Source organism: Papaver somniferum, chromosome 7, assembly GCF_003573695.1.
Source record: "Papaver somniferum cultivar HN1 chromosome 7, ASM357369v1, whole genome shotgun sequence".
Lineage (NCBI taxonomy): Eukaryota > Viridiplantae > Streptophyta > Magnoliopsida > Ranunculales > Papaveraceae > Papaver > Papaver somniferum.
The window spans coordinates 66,170,237-66,191,450 of NC_039364.1; the positions used below are offsets into that span (position 1 = coordinate 66,170,237).

The 21,214-nt window shown below is 36.7% G+C and overlaps 1 long non-coding RNA gene across 1 annotated transcript; it reads left to right on the plus strand.

Moving 5' to 3' along the window:
• Positions 1-10,363: 10,363 nt before the first annotated feature.
• On the plus strand, positions 10,364-12,412 carry LOC113292715. Its single transcript, XR_003331835.1, has 3 exons — positions 10,364-10,595; positions 10,686-11,433; positions 11,549-12,412. It is a non-coding gene; the product is annotated as an uncharacterized LOC113292715 (long non-coding RNA).
• Positions 12,413-21,214: the final 8,802 nt, after the last annotated feature.

A 21,214-nucleotide genomic window follows, 5' to 3' on the forward strand; every position in this document is an offset into this window, starting at 1 on the left:
GATTCAATTCTATCTTAAAAAAATTTAAACATTCAAGAGTAACATAAACATTATGAATAACATAACAGAGAGTCAGGGTTTCATCTAAACCCTAGTTATGAAATTAGAACATGATGATAATACCGAAAAAAAATATAAACTACAGCTTGGTGCACCGGCTAATCCGGGCATGCGTTTTTCATCACACTGCCTTCTCTATTTATACACAATAATCACTCAAGTCAACTCCAATTCGATAATTAATGGAGACCCAACTCACCAAAACGCGTTTAAGACGTTTCCCCTCTTCAATTCAACGCTGCAAGCCATTAATTTGGTATTTCTTCACTGTTGAGGATAACCCTAACCTATCTCTCTCAAACCTAGCTTCTAGGGTTACTATTCTTGATAAGAAAGAAGATAAGGGTGAGAGAGATAGAAATTAGATATTCAATTGATGTTAATTAAGGTGGTTGTGAACAGAGGTGGTGGGGGCGATGGAGTTAATGGATGGGGAGTTGCAGGTGGTACGGGTTCTGAGAAAGAGAAGAGAAGTGAAGGTGGTGTTTGGTTGTGTTTGACCTGGAGAATAAAAGATATGTGGTTTCGATGCTGGGCAGTTCTATCAAATGTTGATGTGCCGAGAGGATGAGTTGTTGAATGATAGGCAGCTGTAGCAAATCTGACGGTTCAGGCGAGGAAACGGGTTTGGATTTTGGATCTTGGTTCTTGGGTTCTCTACCAAGCCCATTGATAGACACATTTTTGTGTCTGAACTATCCTCAATGTCTGTATTGTTAGTGCTCGATTTTTATACTAATTATGGTATTTTATGTCTTTGTATGTATTTTTGGGAAATAAACATTTTTTGGAAAATTCGGCTCGAAAAGTTACCCGGGGCACCCGAAGGATGTTTGCTAAACGGACCCCATTTTTGGTTAAGGGCCACTCCACTGCTAAGGGACACACTACTGCTAAGGGAACCCCTACTCTGGATAAGGGGGCCTCATTCTTCACGACAAACTGAAAATTGCGGGAAAAGTTCCGTTCAAATTTTCAGTTTCACCAAGATTTCCTGGATTGGTTTTGGATTAGATTTCATCGGGTTTCTTCCTAGATTCGCATTGGATTGGGCCTGTTTCATCCAAACAGGGTTGGTAAAGAGTTTTATCGAAAAGAACGGGGAGAATACGTGGAACAGGGACTTGGAGAAAGACACGGGATATCCCATGATGATTGGAAGTTGGCGTAAGTTCTGAAGGGATTTGACTCAATCTTTGTTGTGTTGGCGACGTGTTTGGAGGGATTAAACACCAGTTGACAGAAACAGGCGCGCGAATGAGAGAAAAAGGGAAAGATATTTCCCGTATCTGCATGAAAATAAAACCGTATATATTTGATTTACTGCCGAGATTATTTGGAGTTATGGGGACTTATTCTCGGTCCAAATGGGTTTATATAGGCTGCTGGGTTCACAAACGGGGGTTATGGAGAGTTAGGGGTGAAGTTCTGGTCCGTAGAAGAAGTTGCAGACGAGTTCTGCACTTTCAGGCGAACAAGAAGAGGAAGAACACAAAACAACATATTTAGACAGTCGCATAAACCGTTGCCTATACATCCAATAACTTTGTAACAACTTCTGTAACAATTATTTCGAGTTCGCAACAGTCTTTTAGTGTGTCTTTGTAACAATGGGTTCTGTAACAGTTATATCTGTTACAAACACACTGATTTATACTCTTTCCTCTTGCAAACACCTTTTTGAGCAATGAAATCAACTTTTTATTGTGTTTCCAACCTAATGAGCTAAATCCTATCACCGGGACGACGGAGGAAGCCAAACTTCACGAATGCGGTAATTATATTAATTCTTTTTATGACTAATTGCACAGTTATTTAATTGAATTGTGATTATCATTGAATAGTTGTCATTTCAATTGATGGGTTATGCTTGCTTAATTGTTTTTATATCCCATACTTTAGATTTACAACCATTACTTTCGAAATCTACTTTAGGAAATGAATTAGAGTCAATGAAACCTTATATTATGAGCTATTATTGTTTATAATTGGTATTTGAATTGCATGAAATTGAAGTCTGGTGGAATCCTGAGTCCCGATCATCTCTTCATCTTGTCAACTTTTGTATATATATTTTCTTATTTTCATTTATTTAAGCCTAAAAGCAATTTCAACAAAGTCCGAGTGAACGACAATCATTACCACTATCTAAAATTCGATCACCCATGTATTTGCAACTGATACGCAAGCGGATTGCGGCTTCTCTTGCGTGATATTTCCCTTACGTTCTTCACTGCCATCTAGCGGGAGCTTTGTTGCCTCTCTTCCGTAGTCACTAGTCATCATTCTTCTGGCTTATCAATTCATCCAAGCTTTATTTAGTACCTACAAATACAAAATTAATTAGTAAAAGTATTTATTTTTGAAAACAATGAAAATACAGAATATGGGATAAAATGGAGAGTTAGAGCACAAAAGATGAGTTAAATGCCAATAAAAGGATGTAGATATATGCAACATTTGGCACTCATCACATACTTTGAACACGTGCTATGAATGTTTATTTCTTTAATTGTTCAAAGTTATTCCTTAATAGATAAGGGAAGAGAATCCCAGGATCGAAACATAAATAAGTTAAGAATCTTTTAATTAAGGTAATTAACTTCATTTTTAGGAAAATAAGAATTTGTAATGTGCATTTACTAATTAGAGATTTTCTGAGAGATTTCGATCATTATTTTTGGACAGGGCATTTCCAGGAATTATGAAAACCGAATTTGTGCTTTAATGAATATCTTGAGAATATTTTCGGTTTTGGAAATTCCTTGGTGTCCAAACTTCCTTGTCTATAAATACTTGAAGTTTGCATTTCTTGCAAACTAATCCTTCGTAACAACAAACTTCCTCTTTGTTGTGTTGTTACTGGTGTAGCCGCCTATTCGGAGAGGAGAGTAACCTAATTAGGCGAAATCTCTTACGACCGCTCAATTTAAAGTCTTCTTTGGGATTGAGAAGCTCTACAAATACCATTGATGGGAAACTAGAAAATTGTGGTTTATCTTTTGCTTTCATTGATTTGATTGACTAACGGTACTTTAACTTTGGTTGCACCTAGTTTTTTATGCTTGAGAATCTTATCTTCTGATATAAGATTCACTCAAACTAGTTCAGAGTTTCGACAGGGATCTTTAGATTGTTGTTAGTTCTAAAAACGATCTTGTGATAATCCATTGTTAACAGACTCCGTTCTATGCGTGATTGATCACAAGAGATTCAAGTAATTGTGTGCAGGTGTTTATTGAAGATCTAAGAAGATTTGAAGACGAAGAAGATATTGAAGATTTCCGATTTGTGGGTTCATAATTTGTGGTGTGCACAATACTTGTTTCGGTAAAAGAGGATCCAAGTAATAATCGGTTTATCCTTGTGATAGATTGGATTCATTAATTGAGTAGATCAATATCAACACAATTCTTTGGATTAATAGTGTTGTTGGCTTAATTTTAAACGATTACTTCGGTAATTGAACATAAGATAGATTTAAGGACTTGACGAAGGAGTTTAAGTTAAGATAAACAGAAGAGCCTTTGTCTGACTCATATCACTTGGTTGAATAGAGTTGATACCAAACAGATTTGTTGTTCCTTTACTGTTTGGAATACGAACCAAAGGAATTGTTCCAAGTACGTGACTTATTCATAGGTCGGAGGCGTGGGAATATAGACGGAACTAGGTGAACTATAGGTTTAGTTGCTTGGTCTCAACTATACGAAGTTAGGTGTAATTTTGTGTAGCGGCTTAAACCTGAGAGTATTCAATTGGTTTTTATGCATTTGCGGTTTCCTCGTTAACAAAATCTTGTTGTGTCATTTACTTTATATTTCCGCATTATAATTGTTTTATTATAATTAAAGTAAATCACACAAACGTTAATTCCTATTTACTTGATAAGTGAATCCTATTGTGTTTGGTTAAGTCCGAACTTTTTATCAAGTAACATACTTTCGGAGAAAGGACTTATAGGTAGGAAAAGTTTTAGCTTGAGATATATTTGGGTAGGAAAAGTCTATTATCCATATACAATCACTTTCAGAGAAAGGACTTATAGGTAGGAAAATTTTTAGCTTGAGGTATGTTTGGGTACCCTCGCCTTTTCACATGGTGTTGAAGATCTGGGGTAATGGCATGGATAATAGCGTTTAACCCGTCTGAATTTTGCTTCGCAACACTAATCTCGGTTTCACTATATCTACCAATATCCTTTAAAACAGTTAAACCGTCTACTGTGACCATTGGAGGATCATAGCCATTAACAACACTAACCCATGATTGAAAATCACGCGCTTGTAGAAAGGCACGCATAGCAATTTTCCACCACAATTAATTCGATCCATCGAAGACTGACGGTACGTTTATAGAGATAACACTTTTGTCCATAGAGTCAGATTGTTACAAACACATACTTATGAGGTCTTGGCGTGTTTGCCTTCTCTGATACCAATTGACAACGCAGGGGTATAATAACCACACCCAATATTTCATTCGGCAATCCGTATGGACTAAACTCCAATATAATTCCAAGAGCACCAACTTAAAAGTGAGACTCAATCAAGAAAGATATCAAAGAGATTTATCTCTTTCTCAATACAACCAGTAAATCAACTAGATAGAAATCCGTGAGACTGATTGATATGCGAATAACTCGGATGGTACCAAAGACCAATGGTCGAGTGTCAATCAAGTTTTATCCAACAAACAAGGTCGGATTTATCAACTGACTGAACTACGCACAACCTGTGATATTCAAATCATATAAACTAATATAATGCGAAAAACAAATAACACAAACACCAGAAATTGTGTTAACGAAGAAACCGCAAATGCAGAAAAACCCCGAGACCTAGTCTAGATTTGAACACCACACTATATTAAGCCGCGACAGACTCTATCCTACTACAAGTTAACTTCGGACTGGAATGTAGTTGATCCCTAACCAAGTTTCACACCAATTAAGGTACAGTCGGGTTCCTTACGCCTCTTGAATCCCAGCAGGACTCTGCGCACGTGATTCTGTTAGCTGATCTCACCCACAACTAAGAGTTGCTACGACCCAAAGTCGAATACTTATAAACAAATCTGTCTCCCACATATATGTCTATTCTGGTTTTGTTTCCGTATTTAGATAAATCAAGGTGAACATGAAACTCAACTAATAATCCGGTCTTATACTCCCGAAGAGAAGTCTAGAAATATTAGTCACCTCACAATAACCTAATTGATTAACATAAGAAGTTATTACGGAATCACAAGAGTCTGAGACGAAGAACTATTGTGATTGCTTTTTATATCTTACCTATTGGAGATGATTCTCGAGTAAATCTTAGAGAAGATAAACTCAATACGATAGAACAAGTAAGATCAGAATACATAACAACATAAAAAATAGTTGGATCTGGCTTCACGAATCCTAAATGAAGTTTTCAAGTCATTAACCTAATAATGGTTTTGGAAAACCTAGGTTAAAGGAGAATCGACTTTAGTTTGCAACTTGGACACACGAACGTGTCGGGACTAGGTTTCCCATCTGCTAGAGATCTCCCTTCTATGGTCTTTCAAATCAGGGTTGCTTACAATCAAAGCTAAGAAAGCTTAGTAACAAAGCAATTGATATCCACCATTAGATGAACTCCTGATTTAAGATTCAATCTAAGTCTGCTTAGAAATTAAGCAATCAATCTCCACCGTTAGATGGTATTAGCTTGACACTCACAATTGAAATATACCTATACTTATATATGGATGAACCGTACCCAAACATTTATATCTTTTTGGCTCAATAATAGTTAACCGAAGTTAGCCACATGAACACTTATAGTTTAGCCACATTCATCTATCACTTCTAGATCAAATATGATGATCAATCAATCGTGATAGATAATCAAATGAATCTAAATGTGTTTCAAGAGAGTCGTTCAAATGTTCATTATCTCATAGAAACATATATGAACCATTTGAAACAAAATCGGTTTGGTTTGTAATTGTACACAGTACTTATACAAAAGCCAACTCATGAACATAATGCCACGGTTTCCAAAGCAAGTTCGCAAACCTTATTTCATTAAAGTTCCATGGACTTTAGTTCGTAAACTGAGTTAGCAAACAAACCTGAGTTCATGAGTATGTATTTCATACTTACCGATTTTAGAACCTAACCACTGTGTTCGCAAACAAAATACGCGAACAAAAGTTCCGGACTTTGGCCTTGCCGTGCCGTTCACTAACAGAGTACGCGAAAAACAGTTCCGGACTCAGCCTTGTCTAGCCTTTTAGAAATAGAGTATGCGAACAAAAACTCCAGACCTTTTCACAAGTAAACCCGTTCGTAAACATAGTTCGGAAACAAGAGTTTCGGACCTGAACTTGAACTTCACGGTGCACATACAAAGTATACATATTGTGATATATCCAGGCATTGGTAGTCGTTCTAAATTCTCATTTAATTATTGAAATATCCTTAGAAAACGACTATGGTAATCTTACACATACCACTAGCTTCAAGTATTTTTCAAGTTATTAATCGATCAATACGAAACTTCCCAAGTTAACATCAAATGATTGTCTCACACAAATCATGTAAGATGTTCAAAGTAATTTTCACATGATCATCTTGACTTAATATTTGTTTTCCAACAAATGAATTGTCTACAACTAAACTCGTCAAGTAAATGATGAACTTTAGCTAACGCTAAAAGCTTCCAACACGTATTTCGAGAAGTAGATAAACTTGGCTCGAAATTTCAATTGTGTATAATGTAAAAGTCTATATAGCTATACGACTTAGTCTCTTTAGAAGATAAAATATAATATAATTCTGAGTGATAGATAAGTTTTAGTCTCCATATACCTTTTATTGATGAAGTTCCTCCAAGATCTTCAGTAGATCTTCTTCTTCAAGAACGCCATGAAGTATACAACTCAACTACACACTTTTATCCTAATCCGAGACATAGCTATTAGTAGACTAGAAATCAAGTATATAGTTTTGATCAACTAAACTGTATAAACAAGCTTGAGATAGCAACACTTGCGAGTTCGACCGATCAGTGATCTAACAAAAAGTATATGTACCCATAGACCATTTGTACAGCAGAACCTTCACTTTTTGCAGCAATAAGTCATAACTCTTATAAACTCCTTGAAATGTTCTTCGGTTGCGCTCATTCCATACCGTCCACCATATAGCAAAAGGGATCAATCCCCTGAGTCTTCTTTTTGAAGAATTCCCTTTTTTTATGCGCCCTTCCCAGATAGTAGATCTCATATCTACATTAAACACCTATTGAGTCTTGAAACTGTTAAAGAAGAAATTCCAAAGCTTACCTGTCTCCTCAAGTGAAGAAACAAATGAGTATTTGTTTTTGGAGCCTTTTGGCACATGATACAAGCATTAATCACAATGGAATTATTGATGGAATCAAGAGTAGGAGCTGCATTATAACATAAACACAATGTAAAGAAAATAACCTTCATTGGATTTCTTGGATTCCAAATACTCTTGTAAGGAAATATGAGATATCCTTCATCTTCTAAAGCAATGTAGCAAGATTTTGCTGAGAAATTACCCTCAGGAATCCAAACTAGAGTGTCATCTCCATTCTCAGCTAAGGCAGGGTTGTTTATAAGCTGTAGTAGACTTGTTGCCATATCTACTTCATAATTTCTGAGCATTCTTGAGAAGTTTAAATTCTAAGATGGAATGCCATCAGTGAGCACCACCATTTCACATACAGTAGCAAATCTATTTCTAGACAGCCTGTAAAGAGTAGGAAACAGATAAGCCATATTGTAATGCCCCACCCACTTGTCCAACCAGAAAAGCACTCTATTGCCACTGTTTACAATCACTTTTGAGTTTTGCTGCACAATTTGCTTAGACTTTGAAATTCCATTCCAGAGACTTTTCCCTACATAAGTAAGATATAGAAGAGGAATTCGCTTAACAACATTGGAGGAAGGGTGTTGTTGTTTGAATGTTTAATGCTATAAGATGTTGGAAGTGGGAACAAACTTCTCTAAACCTAATTCCTAATCAGTAGGGAACTATATATAAGGCATTTAGTATTTTCCTGTAACACCTTCATATTTTTGTATAGTACAAAACTATCTTGTGGGTCAAGTGTCCAACAGATGGGTAATGTACTATCCGCATTTAACCCGTGAAAACAGATGGATTTAGGAATTCGTCCACGTCCAATACACCAAAATGTGAGCCGGGCATCCATCCGCTAAAATTCGTATCGGATCGTGATGGTTTTCAAATAGTGATTGTAGTTGTAGTGGTAAACAGGGTTCTTTAGGACTTGTGAAGAAAACAATTTTTCTAGATTTAAATTAAACATGCAAATAAATAAAATAGTTCAAACTTTTGGAGATAAATACCAAGACTAGGATTCCACCATTGATCCATTAATTGATAAACTCTAAATAAAAATCATGCAATTCTATCTTTAAAAATAATTCTAATATTTGCCTCAAATATATTCTTGAAGTAATAGTTGTAATCAACGAGTATAAAACATCAAAAGTATTTAAAACCCAGCATGCTTCATCAAATTAATTCACAATTATTCAATAAGAACTAATATTTCAATTCAATCCCATGCAAATAATCAAATAATAATAATATTGCAAATAAATAGTAAAATTAGAATTATACCAATTAATGTGGAACAATGGCTTCCTCCGTCGCCTTGGCTAATGGGGTTTAGCTCCTCATCCCAAAAACATGATCATAAGATGTATCCATAGCTTAATAATGTGTTTTTATTGATGAAAATGGTGTAAAAAGAAGTTTGCAACGCTGTATAAATGTTACAGCGTCACTGTTACAAAGTGGAAGGGTCTTAAAAACAACGATAGTAGCACTAACTGCTGTAAAACAACGACAGTTTCTGTGACTATTGAAAAACCACGGTTCAGAAGCGTCTGTTCTTCGTCTTCTTCAACTGTGCAGCAGCAGAAAATATTTTCTCTGAAAGTTTTTCTCACGCCTCTCCTGGTCTTTCTTTTGCTCCCAAATCTCTCCTGATGGTTTCTAACCCTTCTTCTGACTCGAAACAACGCTTATATAGCTATCAAACCCCCAAAAATCTCGAGTGAATCCAACTTCTTCTTTCTTCTCTCTTCTCTGCGCTGTTGAGAGAATATCTCTCCTGTCATCTCCCTGTACGCGTTTGTTGGCTATAAACTTTCCCCAAGACTCTCCCAGGACTTGAATAATACTATATAGAGTCTATCCAGCGTGAGACTCGCCCAAAACTCTCTCAAAAAATCTTTGAAACTTCAACAGAAAGTACGTGTCCCTGTTTGGACTTCGTGTGATTTTTCCGACTTATCCAGCCCAATTGGCTGGGTCTAGACGATTTAAACAGGCCCCTTATGTCTTGTAGAGTCCATACATACCAAATACACCCATTGAATCACTCTAAAACAACTCCAAGATCGAACACAAAATCTGCCAGTTCTTGCATGCATTTTCCCGCCATTTTTTAGTTTGAAACTATGAAGATGACCTCCCCTTATCCATTTCTGGTGTCCCTTTAGCAGCTGCTTGGAAATGGGTCACCCCTTAGTAATTAGGTTACCCCTTATCCAAAGTGAGAGTCCGTATAGTAATTTTCTCCCACGAGCGCAAAAACCACTTTTTTAGCCAATTTCGCCGCAAAAGCTTATTTCTCCAGAAATACCTACAGGGACATAAAAAGCCATAATAAGTACAGAAATGAGTACTAACACAATATACAATTGGGCTATATTAGACACATAAATGCGTCTATCAGATCGGGTGAAATTTGCAGATATGATTGTTTTGCTCATGCATTTGCCATTCACCTGGCTAGGCCTAGGCAATCTCCCATGCTTTAAAACACTAAGTCATATGAGCTCCCACGTCGCACGGTGAGTGTGACATCCCCTCAAATTAAATTAGATAAAAGTTTTGGGCATTAGTAATTCTGGAGAGGACACTTGGCGGGACTCTATTGGTCGGGACATTAAAACTTGGATTACACTCTATGTACACCCTGTATTTAACTGGCCGTTTGTAACACTGTTAGCGAAAACGTGAGTATACAACACTTATGAGAGGATTTACAGCTAATAAATTTGTTACATTTGGTTTACATCAAAAACTTAAATGGACGTTACTAATGCCAGTTAAGTGTACAATACACCCGTGAAAAACAAAACCTAACTGAGATATTCTTATTCGCATACAGTATATGGTTTATTTAGCTTCTCCGTTTAGTTTTCTTCTTTATTAAAAAAGGCTGTGATCGAATATCCTGAAAGGAACCGTAACGAATCTGTGAGCGAGTACGTAGTTTTTGTTGGCGAAGAAGAAATTCATCCACACTTATTGTGGTTTCATGCTCTCTTATTGTGTAGAACAAAACTTAGCAGGGATGGTAAATTCTAACCTCAATTACTTCTTTACACCTCGTTGATTTTCAATTGACAAAAACATGGTTGTTCTAAAGTCATTCGAGGATTCTATTACGCCAGGGAGTGATTATATTAATGCAAGTTTTCTCGAGGTATAAACATGTTACGGTTTGAAGTATTAGTGAAGTTCCAAAAGGTTTATGAACAATACTGGGTTTGTTTTGAATCTTGGAATTGTGCAGGGAAGGAGCCATAGGAGAGATATCCTGCTATCAACAGCAAAACGCGTACAACACATTTGAAGAAATGCCTGAGCCACCAGTTAACACAGGCTCAAGTTCAGTTGCCAATGGTTCACCTCACTACATCTCAGTTCCGCTAGCCATGGGTGTGATGAGTCTTTGCCAAGGGTTTGGACAGATTTTTGAAGCCAGGAAAGAAAGAGAGTTTGGTTTGGTTTGGAGTTTTGGATTGCCGAGAAGACAAATTATGGAAAATCTGTTGTTGTCGGTGGATCAAGGGGAATGATGGCGCGTATGGCTGAGATTAAGACGTGAATTAGAGTTTACATGATATAAGGAAAGTTGGGTCTCTCCCCAGTTCGATAATCCAGGGATTTGAGGCTAAAAAAGAAAGACCCTGAAAGCTACAGGGAGAGATCTAATACCCGCTCGACGACTGTTTTCACCTCCAACAGCTCTTGAAACCCTTCCATCCACCACCAGACTACTTGCATACCACTCCATATCAATACCAATAGTTCGAAGCTCTTCCTTCCGCCTGCATACAACCGTCTCCACCACATCCACAACACCTGCTTGAAAATAAGGAACGCCTCTCAACAATGTATGTTCATTCCCGTGAAAGCAATCCACGCATCATAGCCGCACAAGGTCCACTACAAGATACATGTGAGGATTTCTGGGAGATGGTAATCCAGTATACTGCCCCTTAATTATTATGCTGACTCAGTTAGTTGATGATCACCAGGTACTGTGATATATGTTAATATCCCCGTACTAAAAGATCTCGAACAAATAGGTAAATACTATTATTTACAAAAATTGATTAATTATTCATCTTCGTTTTTGTGTTTGATGTTCAGGTTAAGGTCTTATGTCATCCATACGTCTAAGTTACGTTTGATTTCCTGGTGAACTGCTTAAGCAGGAAACCATTGAGGTTTGAGTATGCTGTTGTGATATGAGTTTCTCCAGACAGGAAACGGAGCTTCGGGTGGTGATATGAAACCAGAATAATTGAGGCAGATGAGAAGATGTTGCATGTGTGAAATTGAGACTTGGCAGGGATATTAGATGTTAATGTTGCTGCTGTGATGAGATTGTGTTAGCTGAGATGAAGAGTTTGGTGTTGGCTTAAGGGATTTAAGGTTGTAGATAAATGATTGCGTGAAGGTAAATGTTTAGATGTGTGCTAGGATTGATATGAATGGCAGACCCAATCAACCTGGCATGCATCAGAACTGGGCGAGGCGAAGCCGAGCCAAGAATGCATGGGACGGAACGGGGCGAGACGAAGTCGAGCTACACCAAATTATAAATCCTAAACATGCACCCGCTGATGCATAATGGTATTTCATATATACCATTTATGCCCTCTTATTTCGTACTTACTCTTTTACCCTCTTCTTTCCCTTATTTCCTACCTTTGTCCTTTTTGTTTACTATTTATTATTTAAACCCTAGCTCTTCTAGTTTTGAAGTTTTGTTTGTTTAGAAAAGTGGTGTAAGAACCCTAAATCCTTCCTAAGAGAAGAGCCTCCAACATTTTGTTATTTCCAATTTGTAATTGGGTAGAAATTTCAATTTGTAAGAGATGCATCTATTACTTTCTAGTTTCCAATCTTAGAATTGGGTAGAAATTTGAAGATTATTAGAGAAGAACCTCAAATCTTTGTATCTTCCTTGTTCCAAGAGTAGAAGAAGCATCATTTGAAGGTTGGTTACTTTTATTTCATGGTGTTTTGTTATAATTTAACATTGCAATTTCAATTATAAGTATTACTTTACATTAGGCATGGTAAATGGGATTCTTATTTGCAACAATTTACTGTTTCCATCAAGCACAAGTCGGGTGTACAAAACAAGGTAGCGGATGCCTTGAGTCGACGTACTTATCTTCTTACACAAATGAGGGCTCGTATTTTGAGATTCGATGATATTCAGGAGCTCTTAAAAAATGATACTTATTTTGGTCCTCTTATGGTTGATGAAAGTTCACTCCAAAATGGTGATTATGTTCTTTTCGATGGGTACCTTTATCGGAAAAATTGTCTTTGCATTCCGCAATCAAGCTTGAGTGTGAAAATTATTAAGGAGCTTCACGAAGAGGGGCATATGGGGACTAGTCGTTGTAGGATCAGAATCTCACACAGAAGAATATGCTTGCGAAATTATTAACAACACATCGCGAAGACATCGCAGGATGATTTCAGAAACGACATAACAGATGACATCAACTTAAACATGAGAAAAATGTGATGATCTTGCGAAAATTAGGAATGTTGCGAATGTTACATTTGGAAGCTTGCGAAAATACCGCAAGCTAGATCCGAAAATAGGGGAAATGTTAGTTGTACATTAGCTGTCATCCACTATGTAAACACCTATATAAAGAGAAAGGCAAGAGAAACAAAGAGGATGATTAAAAAAAGAAGAAGGAGAGAGACACTTTAGGGAGGACACATTTGTAGAGAGAGAGAGAGAGAGCAGAATTTGTATTATTATTATCTCATTCTTCTTCCTTCTTCAACCAAGAGCTCCAAATACTCATTAATGGAGTCTCAATTGTAATCCATATGTTATTACAAACAATCATAGTGAAGATCCCTAACCCCATGGATGTAGATCACATTGATCGAACCACGTAAATCTTGTGTCTTATTTTCTATTTTCATTATCTTTATCTTTATTTTCATATCAAATAAGTTTAGATCCAGAAATCATAGTCATGATAATACAAGGGGTGTGTTGTAGGATTTCCTGCAACTACATTTTTGGCGCTAGAAACAGGGAGCGAGTAAAGGATTTATCCTTCCTGTAACTTGTTGGTTCAAGAAATTTCCATGAAGATTAGCTACTGTTCATACTTTTCTAGATATACAAAATTTAGGTTCAAAAATGGAAATTTTATGGAAGAAATCACACTTTCAGGGAGTAAACATCATCAACAATTCAAAGACATGAAAAGAATGAGAGAAAAAATTAGTTGTTGTGGTGAAAGTTAAGGAAAAAATGGAAGTTTCAGTGGAAGATTTTCATGTTCAGGAGAAAGCAAGAGGCATTTTGTGAAGAAACAAAGGAAAGACGAAGATAATGATAAGAGTCAGAAGTTGTGATTTCTGTCACAAACAGAAATTCGCACAGATGGTTCAAGGCTGAGCGAACAACAAATAGGTCACGGGTTCGAATTCGCAGAGACACATATTTTTCATTTTCTTCTCATTCGCATGGGAGAATAAAATAATAAGGAAAAAAGTTATGCGTTAATTTCGCAGAGAGGTTCTTGCATAATTGGTCCAGAGAGCAGTATGTGCGTTCGTGGTCGCAAGTTCGAATTCGCCTGCGAACATAGTTTTCTTCTTTTTTACAGAGAGCGAAAAAATGATAATTTCGCAAAATTGTTTCATTATTTCGCAAACAAGAGGCAGCACAATTGGTCATCTGCGAAGTTAATGAGTTCATGGTCGTGTGATCAAGTCCCAACGATAATTTCGCAAAATTGTTTCATTATTTCGCAAACAAGAGGCAGCACAATTGGTCATATGCGAAGTTAATGAGTTCATGGTCGTGTGATCAAGTCCCAACACATGCGTATTTTTTCGCACAAATATTTCTTTGATTATTTCGCACAGAAGAGAGTTGATGATTATTTCGCAAAGAAGAAGCTTGCACAGTTGGTCAGGAGGCATGAATGCAAGCAGCAGGTCGCGGGATCAATTCTTGCTTCTCGCATGTTTATTTTTGTTACGCGAAATTTATACAGAAGTGCCTCTCACACAGTTGGAATTTGATTACTTCGCAAGAACTTTGATTACTTTGCAAGAGAGGCTTAGCACAGTTGGTATGGTGCGAGAAAATCCAAGAAGCAGGTCAAGGGTTCAAGTCTCACTTCTCACACTTCTTTTTGCTGCGCGAAATTCATACATTTCAAGGCATTTATTCACTTCTTTGACAACAACAACAACTCACATGAAAGATAAGTACCACTTCCTTGAACATTTTACTTTATACTAAGAACGAATAAAAATATTTTTGATTTGATTTACAAAAAGCGATTCAATCACACGATTACAAAGATTTCAATATCTCAAAGATTATAAAGATTACTAAGATTTCAAAATTACAAAGATTGCGAGATTTCAAAATTACAGAAAACTGAGAAAATTCAATTTATATGTTTCTCTAGAATATTTCTTTTGCAGAGAATAAAAAGACTTTTGATTTGATTTACAAAATGCGAAACAATCGCAGAATTACAAAGATTTCACAATTACAAAGATTTCAGAATTATAATGTATTAGAATTTCTCTTGAATATTTACTTTGCTTCAAATGATATGATAGTGGATGAAAGAAATGACAGAAATGAAAGATGAACGAAAGAAATGACAGAAATGAAAGAATAAAAGAACAAAGAAACGCGAAAATTTCGCAAGAGACAATCTAAGATCCATAAAAACCTAAGATTAGAATTGGGCGAACCTCTATGGCGTACACCCTAGTTCGCGAATAAAATTTCGCAAGAGGCAAATGTAAGACCTAAAGTACGTCATAGGAGGGGGTACCTATAGCATGACTCAGGGAAAAGGTTACACCGCCCCTGGAACCTGAGTCATGGAGATTTGGGGTCAATAAAGCCCATCCGGGAGAGGCACCTTGGATTCTCAGCTTAAGCATATGACTTAGGTTGGGAGAATAAGGTAATAAGGACTCTCCCAAGGAGTGCGGAATCTGATCAAGGCGCCGAGGTACACGGTTGAGTCAAGAGTTCTAGGGGCGTTTGAAGCGTACCTTGCCATTCTTGACAAGTCTTGGCTTATACTGCACTTGGCCCGAAGAAAACCCCACTTAGGGTGCAATCTCGTAACCATAAGCCTTATAGGTAAAAGGGATAAGAGGCTGCGAAAATAACTGGTTGTTGTTAAGACTGGATGGGAGGAGCTAACCTTGTATGGTAGAAGTACGCTTCCTTGAAGGGGCAACCAGGGGGAAGATAAGGGCGGCACCCTCCATTAGGGAGCTGATAAGTGTCTTAAGACGCAAATGTCATGAGGATTTTTACTTGCAAGGGTATTAAGGCTTGTCATATTTGTGCAACAATCCTGAAGAGGCAATAATACAAAAGAAAAAGATAATACGAGATCAATGGGTTTTCGCATGAAAGTGCGAAGACGTCCTGCGATTTCGTCGCAAGACGGCGATGTCATGGGGATTTATTTTCGCAAGAATATTTAGGCCTGTCATATTGTCGCAACAATCCTGAAGAGGCAATAATACAAAAGAAAAAGTTAAGGCAAGATCAATGGGTTTTTGCATGAAAGTGCAAAGACATCCTGCGATTTTGTCGCAATGACAAGAGGTGGCAAAATAAGAACTTTAACTAGGAAGGAAAAATAAGACCACATAATAAAATGAGTAAGCAAGTAAGCTTGCGAGAATGATTATTTGTAAGCAAACAAGCTTGCTAATATGTACATGGAAATGAAACTGAGGCAGTGAAAATGCCGCAGACTTGATATTATGATCATACTGTTATGAGATACTAATAGTGCAGGAAGAGGGAAGATGAAAAACAAGTAAGAACTTGTGAAGAACAATAACTACACGAAGAAGAATGCATACACTAAAGAAAAAGGCAGAGAAATGAAGAATGGAAGCAATTTAGAGTTACATCAATTTTAGACGGCAAAATGATCTAAGGAACACAAACATTAACTATACATTGCAATAGATAAGAATTATCATCATACAAGCATCATACTCGCATCATAAAAGCATTGCATAAGCATTTCATAGCATAAACATCGCATACACATTTCATAACATAAGCATTATATTCGCACAAGTACTTTACAAAACTGTACGGAATAATATTGCATAATTTCGCAATAATATCGCAGAATTTAGCAGAATTATTCAGGATTACTCAGAATTTCACCGGATTATTCAGAATTTCGCAAGAATGATTCAAAATTTCGCAGAATGTGTCAGAATTTCGCAGAATATGATTCTTCCGAATGATATGATTATCTCGCTCAGTTATTTCGCACAATTATAAGCAACTTGAAGAGATTATACTATTGCATGAGCACAAAACATGAGACAGAGGCAAAGATAAGAGTAAGGAAACAATTCGCACATTCAACATTTTCTCAAGGATTCTACCCTCATAGATAAAGAACAGAGGCAAGTATGGATTACGAAGAAAACATTTTATGTTCTTTATCTCCTCGGCAAGAATCATTCCCAAAGTGGACGTTCGCTAATGAACAATAAGAATCCTCACCAAAAATGGAGTAATAATTTCGCACGAATAGAGGCAATACTTATTATTCAAGGACAAATACTTCTTATTTAGTTCGAAGACTTCTTATATTTCGAGGATTGAGTACTTCTTATACTTCTTCAAGGATACTTCATACTTCGCATAATTCTTCAAGGATACTTCATACTTCGCATACTTCAATAGATAATACTTCTTATTTACTTCGAAACGTTCCGGAACTTCACAAAAGAATAGAGGCAAGTACGTACTTTTCAAGTCCGATATTCTTTCGCTCGTTCCTCCAACAACTACAACAAGGTGGATTTTTTCTTAATGATCGCTTTTCAAGAAATATTCAAGAAAAAAGAGGCAAGATGTAGGATCAGAATCTCGCACAGAAGAATATGCTTGCGAAATTATTAACAACATATCGCGAAGACATCGCAGGATGATTTCAGAAACGACATAACAGATGACATCAACTTAAACATGATAAAAGTGTGATGATCTTGCGAAAATTAGGAATGTTGCGAATGTTACATTTGGAAGCTTGCGAAAATACCGCAAGCCAGATCCGAAAATAAGGGAAATGTTAGTTGTACATTAGCTATCATCCACTATGTAAACACCTATATAAAGAGAAAGGCAAGAGAGACAAAGAGGATGATCAAAAAAAGAAAAAGGAGAGAGACACTTTAGGGAGGACACATTTGTAGAGAGAAAGAGCAGAATTTGTATTATTATTATCTCCTTCTTCTTCCTTCTTCAACCAAGAGCTCCAAATACTCATTAATGGAGTCTCAATTGTAATCCATATGTAATTACAAACAATCATAGTGAAGATCCCTAACCTCGTGGATGTATATCACATTGATCGAACCACGTAAATCTTGTGTCTTATTTTCTATTTCCATTATCTTTATTTTCATATCAAATAAGTTTAGATCTAGAAATCATAGTCATGATAATACAAGGGATGTGTTGTAGGATTTCCTGCAACTACACTCGTACTTGGAACTTGGTTTCTAGCTCATACTTTTGGCCGGTAATGTGGAAGGAGATTCATCGATATGTGAAGAGATATCATATATGTCAAGTATCTAAAGGAAAGACCACTAATGCGGGATTATACATGCCACTTCCTATTCCTTCTCGTCCATGGGAAGATTTGAGCATGGATTTCATCTTGGGATTAACGCGTACTCAAAGAGGTATGGATTCAATATTTGTAGTGGCAGATCGTTTTTCCAAAATGTCTCATTTCATTGCTTGTAAAAAGACAACGGATGCGGTCATGGTAGCTCAACTATTTTTTAAATAGATTTATCGTTTACATGGTATTCCTTCTTCCATCGTATCGGATAGAGATAGTCGTTTTGTGGGGCATTTTTGGCGTACTTTATGGAAGTTGGTCAATACCAATTTAAGTTTTAGCACCGCTTATCACCCTCAAACGGATGGGCAAACCGAAGTGGTAAACCGTTTCTTAGGTAATCTTCTTCGTTGTTTGGTTGAGGAGAATTTGAAGATATGGGATCAATTTTTATGCAAGGCGGAATTTTCTTACAACCATGCGGTGAACCGGAGTAGTGGTTATTCACCATTCATGGTGGTGTACGGGTTCAATCCAAGAGTACCACTTGACTTGTCTTTAGTACCGGATTTGAAAAGGCCAAATACTAAGGCGGAAGACTTTGTTTCTCAACTCCACCTTATACATGAAAGCACCCGAAAGCATCTAGAAGCATCATCAAGGAAATACAAGAACAAGGTCGATCAACGACGACGCGTGGTTGAGTTTGAAGTAGGAGATATTGTTTATGCGGTTCTTACTAAAGAACGCTTTCCCGTGGGTGAGTACAACAAGCTTAAGGCAAGGAAGATTGGACCATTTCCAATTGGAGAAAAGATAAATGATAATGCTTATCGACTCAACTTACCCAAGCTCAATTCGTACGCCCGACGTCTTTAATGTTAAGCACTTGGTTCCATATTGGGGTGACAATGTTATGGATGAAGAGATGGACAATTCAAGGGCGAATCTCACTTAAGGAGGGAAGTATGATGCATAATGGTATTTCATATGTACCATTTATGCCCTATTATTTCGTATTTACTCTTTTACCCCCTTCTTTCCCTTATTTCCTACCTTTGTCCTTTTTGTTTACTATTTATTGTTTAAACCCTAGCTCTTCTAGTTTTGAAGTTTTGTTTGTTTAGAAAAGTGGTGTAAGAACCCTAAATCCTTCCTAAGAGAAGAGCCTCCAACACTTTGTTATTTCCAATTTGTAATTGGGTAGAAATTTCAATTTGTAAGAGATGCATCTATTATCATCTAGTTTCCAATCTTAGAATTGGGTAGAAATTTGAAGATTATTAGAGAAGAACCTCAAATCTTTGTATCTTCCTTGTTCCAAGGGTATAAGAAGCATCATTTGAAGGTTGATTACTTTTATTTCATGGTGTTTTGTTATAATTTAACATTGTAATTTCAATTATAAGTATTACTTTACATTAGTTGGTATCAAGAGCTTTGGTTTCTTTTTTTTTGGGAAGTTGTGGAGAAGATTTCAATTATTAGCTTGGGGGTTTGAATCTTTGTTTGTTCTATTGTCAAATTGGGTTTATTCTCCTTGTGATTTCATTATGGATCCAAGGAAAAGAGTTAATCAAGGTGAAATTTCTATGAAAGAAGAATTGGAAGTCTTTAAGCATAAAATGTTTGATGAAATGTATCAATTAGTAGAAGAGAAATTTAAGAAGTTGGAAAGTCTTTATGTGGATTGATTTGAACTTCCTAATGACTATGGATATGAAGTGGAGCTAAAGAGTTCCACTTCCATTGGTGGGTATGAGCATCAAGAAGTTGCCCACAAGATGTTTGATAATTTGTCTCCACCAAAGTTTGATAGTTTTTCAAATTATGGGGAAGGTGAGATTGGTAATGATGTTGCCCACATGGTATTTGTTAAAATGTATCCACCAAAATTTGATAGTTTTTCAAATTTTGAGGAAGGTGAGATTGGTAATGATGTTTACTTTGATCGTACGTCGCCACCCATATTTGATAAAGAACCTAACGAAGAACTGGAAGAAGAGTTTATCACCGGTTATCAAGTACAAACATTGGGTGTCATAAACAAATACTCCATGCTTGAATTTGACGATGGTGATCGAGGGACAAGGCATGACGCATTCCATACCACTTGTACCATGAGAAGAAAGGTAAGCAAGCTTGTTAATGATTCCAATAGTTATGTTTATGCCATATCCAAAAATGTCATTCAAGAGATGAAATTTGAGACAAAAATTCACCCAACAACTACCCCTTTGTCAAATATTAGCAAAAGAAATGAGAATTCATCTTATGTGGATCCAATTTGGGTTTCCTTTGAAGATAATTATTATGGCGCTAGCCACGGTACAAAGTTAGGAAGGCTACTTGGTGTTTCTTTGCTTCTTAAGTGTGCACTTGACTATCACCACAAGAGGTTAGACTTAGTGAGTAATTATATAGGAAGAAATCGTGGTCGAGTAGTTTTCAAGAAGAGAAGTAGTTCAATCATTAATGACTTCATTTTATTTTCGGACCACATGGCATTGGAGCACATCAATTCTCAAGACAAGCTTTCTATTAGGCATGGTAAATGGGATTCTTATTTGCAACAATTTACTGTTTCCATCAAGCACAAGTCGGGTGTACAAAACAAGGTAGCGGATTCCTTGAGTCGACGTACTGAGGGCTCGTATTTTAAGATTCGATGATATTCACGAGCTCTTAAAAAATGATACTTATTTTGGTCATCTTATGGTTGATGAAAGTTCACTCCAAAATGGTGATTATGTTCTTTTCGATGGGTACCTTTATCAGAAAAATTGTCTTTGCATTGCCCAATCAAGCTTGAGATTGAAAATTATTAAGGAGCTTCACGAAGAGGGGCATATGGGGACTACTCTTACTTGGAACTTGGTTTCTATCTCATACTTTTGGCCGGTAATGTGGAAGGAGATTCATCGATATGTGAAGAGATATCATATATGTCAAGTATCTAAAGGAACGACCACTAATGCGGGATTATACATGCCACTTCCTATTCCTTCTCGTCCATGGGAAGATTTGAGCATGGATTTCATCTTGGGATTACCGCGTACTAAAAGATGTATGGATTCAATATTTGTAGTGGCAGATCGTTTTTCCAAAATGTCTCATTTCATTGCTTGTAAAAAGACAACTGATGCGGTCATGGTAGCTCAACTATTTTTTA